Genomic DNA, 6,495 nt, shown 5'->3' on the forward strand with positions numbered 1-6,495 from the left:
AGCCTAGACTCAATTTTTCCGAAATCACTACCCAAGATTTCTGACCTGAATTCCTTCCCTATTGGCTTACCCATAACGAAGGAGGCAGGTCATTATAATAGATACCAATTTACCTATTACTCATCCCTAAGTGATCAACTAGGAAAAAAATGCTAGGATAGAGATGAATTAGTACCTGAATCGATAAATAGCTAGGGATTCTCATCTCGCATATCCTTTTCAATCTCCCAAGTAGTTTTCCTTGCTGGATGATGCTTCCATTGAACTTTTACAAACTTAATTTCTTTGATCCTCAGCTTTCGGACATCATGGTCCCAGATTCCTCCTAGGTCTCTTCGAACTAAAGATCATTCTCTAATAAGATGGAGTCCCATTTAATGATGTAATTCCCATCCCCATGGTACTTCTTCAGCATTGATCCATGGAAAACCGGATGTACTCCCGCTAAACTAGGCAGTAATGCCAATCTATAAGCCAGTGGCTCTATGCGGTCAAGAATCTCAAAAGGACTAATATAACAAGAACTTAGATTGCCCTTCTTACCAAATCTCATTACCTCCTTAATGGGTGACACGTTTAGCAGTACTTTCTCACCAACCTAGAATGTCATATCCCTTACCTTACGCTCAGCATATTCGTTTTGGCGACTTTGAGCTGTTAGAAGCTTAGCTTAGATGATCCTTACCTTTTCCTAAGTATCCTTTACTAATTCCATCCCCAAAGTCTCTATTTCTCTAGTTTCAAACCATCCTATAGGAGACCTACATCCCCTTTCATAAAGGGATTTGAAAGATGACATGTCAATACTAGAGTAGTAACTATTGTTGTAGGAGAACTCCCACAAGGGAAATAACTTATCCCAATGTCCCCCAAAATCCATCACACATGCTCTTATCATATGTTTCAACACATGAATGGTCCTCTCTAACTGCCCATCTGTCTGTGGACGAAAGACGATACTAAAAGTGAGTTAAGTACCCAACTCTTTATGCAACTTTCCTCAATATTTAGAGGTGAGTTGCGTAACACGGTTTGAAATGATAGAAAGGGGAACCCCGTGCAACCTAACTATCTGCTAACTCCTTGCCAACTACACTCTAACCAGGATGAAGTGGGATGACTTCATCAATCTGTCAACCACCTCTCAAATAGAATCATACTTCCCCAAGGTCTTAGGGAGTCCCACCATGAAATCTACAACTATCATTTCTCACTTTCATTTAGGAATGGGCATCCTTTGGAGCAAACTTGCAGGTCTTTGATGCTCAAGTTTCACCTACTAGAAATTTTGGCAGTTAGCTACATATTCGTCTATCTCTTCTTTCATACTCGGCCACCAATATAGGCACTTTAAGTCTTGATACATCTTGGTCACTCCACGATGACTAGAGTACCGCGAACTATGAGATTTAGCCAAAACTTTCTGGATTAAACCATCTACCTAAAGAACATAAATCCTTCCCCTAAAGTTAAGCACCCCACCTGAATCAAGGACTGCATCCTAGGCTTTTCCCATCAATACTTTCTCTCTGATCTCATTCAAGTTCACATCCTTAAACTGTTTAGCCTTAATCTATTCAGTAAAGGTGGGTCTTAGATCAACGCCAGCCATCACCCCACTCTTTTTTGAGATGCCTAGTCTTATAAATTTGGCCTGCAAGTCCTGAATCTCTCTAGCTAGGGGCTGCGTATAGGCTCCCAAATAGGCTAGACTACCCATGCTAACCGGTTTTTAGCTCAATGCATATGCTACTACATAGCCTTATCTAGGTGATAATGGATGGTGACATTATAGTCTTTAAGAAACTTCATTCATCTTCACTGTTTCAAGTTAAAATCTTTCTAGGTGAATATATGTTGCAAATTGGGTGGTCAATATACATCTCACACTTGACACCATAAAGATAATGCCTCCATTTTTAGAGTAAACACTACTGCTGCCAACTCTAAGTCATGAGTCGGGTAGTTCCTCTCATGCACCTTCAACTGCTGTGAAACATAGGCTATAACATTTTATCCTGTATCAACAAAGAACCTAAACCTGAATATGAAATATGACAATAAAAAAAAGTCTTTACCTTCAACTAGCAGGGTCAAGATACGTGTTATGGTCAAAAGAATCTTGAGTTTTTAGAAGCCCTTTCATATTTATCAGTCCACTCGAAGAGTACCTCCTTTTGAGTCAACCTTGTTAAATGGGTAGTGATAGAAGCAAAGTTCCTCATGAACCAGTGATAATAACTGGCAAGTCATAAAAAACTCCTAACTTCAGTCACAAAGTTAGGACAAACCTATTTCTTAACCACTTTAATCTTTTATGGGTATACCATTACCCCTTCCTTCGAAATATGTCCCAAGAAGACAGTTGAAGGCAATCAGAATTCACACTTAGAAACTTTCATATACAGTTTATGCATTCCCATAACACCTAGAATAATGCAAACATGGTTTGCATGTTCTTGATCACTCCTCAAATACACCAGAATATTATCTACAAACACAATTAGGAAAGAATCTAGGAATGACTTGAAAACTCTATTCATCAAACTCATGAAGGCTGCAGGTGTATTGGTAAGCCCAAAAGACATCACTAATAACTCATAGTGCCCATATATCAGAACCCGACCTAGGATTTAGTCATAACACGATGATTGAACACCCAAAAGGCTCCAACCAAGCCTCTTGACATATCAGAAAGCATATATAAGGTAAAGTAAATGCAGAAATATCATAGGAGAGTCTAAATCATGAATCATAATGAATAATATTGCTTGACTACATAGACTCAAACATTTTTCCAACTAATGCCTCTAATCATGCACATGAACGGGGGCTAAGACATATACCTGGCTCACCCTCAAAATAAAATAGAACAAAAGTCTTAAAAGAAGAAACAACTTTTGAACAACCCTCGATGGATGATGACGCACCATGACTTCGCCATATGAACTCAACTAGCCACGTGTGTGGATATGATCCTCAACCTCAACTCCTACATTATGAGATAACGTAGGCAATGATATGCATTAGTATATTTAAATGTACTAAATATGTGGGCATAAAATGCAATATAAATCATAAGATGCAATGACCAAGAACATATATGATAGAGATGATACATAAAGCAATGAGGAAAACCATAATGATCAAAGCATTTAAGAGACATAGTTGAAGATCATAAGATAACATAATAATCATATACATATGTTGGATAGAAACCATAACCGACAATAAAACTATGCAAGCTATAACATAAAATCGTATTATCTCCACATACAATAAAGAAAAAGGGGAATCTACTTACCAAGTAGACTCTACCCTTCTAGGCGGGTCATGTACGTATGTCATATATGTATCCACTATCTAAGCCATGAAGGCAACCTATGGTGGCACATAGTTTAAGAGATATGAGGCTTCTAATAAGTCAAATCCCTTGGAATTCATAACATAGTAAACATACTTAGCATATAACATAACTTATTTATAAACTTCATAATTCATAGAATAGCATCTTTTCATAACATAGTTGTAATGTGAGAATTGGCCTTACATCATTATAAATCATACTTGCATAATTCATATCGTTAGACCCCAGGTCACCATATAGGGCCCTAAGTTACCTTCCTTCATAACTTGCATGAAATTCATATCTTAAACGTACTTATAATTCATGATCATAATTCATACTTGAATTTGTAGAAAAATTCATATACATAATCAATTTGATTGAAAACCATAAGAATACCTTGAAAATATTAAACTCCATAATCATAATTCATATAATTCATCATAGAAAATAGCTTTATGCATGGGCATTTATAATTCAACTTGAAATCATGTAATTTATGTAGAAACATATTTATATTGATCCTATATAATGATTTAAAACAAAACTGAAACAACCCAACACAGTTCGTCCAAATTGGAGTTTGAAAGTAATAAGAATTCATGAGATTTCTAAAATAAACCTTGGACTCCATGAGTGGAAGGGACTCATGAATCAATTCACACATACCTTGATGGAAATTGGACTTGAATTTGAGAAAGGATACTTGATCTTGAAGAAACCCCTGACCAAAGCTTGATGAAGTCTTGAGGAACCTTGGAAGAGAAGTCTAGAATTTGTTTAGGGAAACAATGAGGGAATAAAAGAGTTTTAGGAGTATTTAGGATATAATTCGTAATGAATGTAGTCCTTAAAAACATCCACATACATTATTGAATGTAGGGAAATAAACTACCCCTTATTAATTTCTAAAATTTGAACCTATAGGAGCACTTCTACAAATCATAGGAATTATGACAAGTCATCATTATGACTCGTCCTACAGGTGTTAGAAAAACCTGAAAAATTAAGCCTCTAAATTTACTCATACGAGTCATCAAAGTGACTCTTCTTACAGGTCTGAAAGCCTGCAACTTTAGGTAGTCTCGGAAGTTTCCATACGACTCATTTCTAAGAGTTATAGACTTCTCTACAACTCATCTTGTTCAGTCATAGATGAAGTCCTGAGGCTCATCATTTACAGGTTATAAGGCCTGCACTATGAGTCATAGACTCCTTCTCGAGTCATCTTATGACTCATAGACTCTCACTTTGCCTTAGCCAAATTTTCCATCCCTGAACCCATGTATACGACTTATTTCTAAGACTCATACAAGTCCCTACGAGTCATAGACCAACTCGTAGACTTGGGGTCAGTAGACTTTTCTTGAGATTTTCCTTTCATTCAACTTTTCATCTTATGGGGTCTTACACCATATTTTATTATAAAAGTTATTTTGGCCATATCCTCAGGCCCAATCTTCAATTGATGATACCCAAACCTGAGATTCATTTTTGAAAATACTGACGCACCTTGCAACTGAATAAAAAGTTCATTAATGCTTTGAAATAGGTACTTATTTCAAATGGTGACCTTATTCAGTTGTCAATAATCTATGCACATTCTCATTCTACCATCCTTTTTTCTGAACAAATAACACTGGAGCACCCTAGGTAAACGCACTAGGATGGATAAATCCCTTATCTAAAAGTTCTTGGATTTGAGCCTTAAGCTTTCTCAACTCTGCTAGAGCTACATGGTAAGGAGGAATAGAAATTGAGTGAGATTCTGGCTACAAATCAATATAAATATCTATGTCTCCATCGGGAAGCTTACTAGGCAAGTCTGTTGAGAACACATCTAGAAACTCACACACAACCGAAATAGACTCAATAGATGAAGCCATCTAGTCACATATAAGAATAGTACATGTGATCACTACATCACACACTTTAGTCTTGGTCTTGATCGAAAAGGCATAAAACTAAGCCCTGTCATCTTGATGGGCCACCTCCCTATCTAGATTCTCTGATCCTCAACCTTCATTACCATTACCTCGGCCTCCACGACCTCTTAGTTTCCCTCCTCGCCTATCTTATAAATATCCTCTACCATTTCTACCTCTGCCCATGGTATATTGTTGCCCTAGCCTATTACGGTGCTGAATCTGCCTTGCGAGGGTGGGGACAATCCCTTTTGATATGCCCCAGCTCTGTACAATTAAAATAGTAGCACTCAATGGATGACCTGTTACCTAGAAAAAAAAGCTCCCTGGCCCTCATAGGCTGGACGCTACTGTGGAGTACCTGAAAAACTACCGATAAAAGCGTGCAGTATTGACTAAATTAGTAAGGCTGTAATTCTTGGCCTACTTGACCCTCTAGAATAGGATCTCTAGAAGTTATCTATACTTTTGGGCTTCTTAGCCAAATATTTGGCCTGCACATCTTATCTCACTCTCTTTTTCTAATTCACAAAATTGGTGACGTCATTGAAACTATTTCCTAATGAAGTCATATGAACCGATAAAACCTACAAATCAAGGTTCAACCCTTTCATAAATAACCGAATTCTCTCATCTTCTGTAGTTACCAGCTAAGTGGTATACTTGGACAACACATGAAATTTGGCCTCATAAGTATCTACTTACATATTACCCTGCTCTAATGCCATGAACTCATCCTTCTTGCGATTCCTTAAGGTATGTGGCATATATTCTACAAGAATAAGTCATGAAACTGGATCTAAATAAGTGGGGGAAACACTAGCGAGCGACACTCCACATAGTCCCTCCACCACTGCTTGGCTTCACCCTGCAGCTAGAAGATCAAAAACTTAACCCCGTGCGGGTGAATATCCCCAACTTGTGCAATCTCTCATAATAATCCAAGATGAATTTATAAGCATCCCCACTCTCAGAACCATTGAAGACTAGAGGCTTAAGCTTCAATAACTTCGTCAACTTGTGCAGTGCCGATCATCATCTAACCCATTAATAGATAGAAGAGTGAAAAAGGTTAAATACCAATTTGGATCGCTAGATAATAATTGGAATCAAGTTATAGCATGAGTGGAGAGAAGATGGAGAAGCCTTTCCTAAAGTCATATAGCCTCTCGAAGAAAATTACAGACATTTCTGTACCATTCTGAAATAATCTACTAGAATCTT

The sequence above is a fragment of the Solanum dulcamara genome, chromosome 4, assembly GCF_947179165.1.
Source record: "Solanum dulcamara chromosome 4, daSolDulc1.2, whole genome shotgun sequence".
Lineage (NCBI taxonomy): Eukaryota > Viridiplantae > Streptophyta > Magnoliopsida > Solanales > Solanaceae > Solanum > Solanum dulcamara.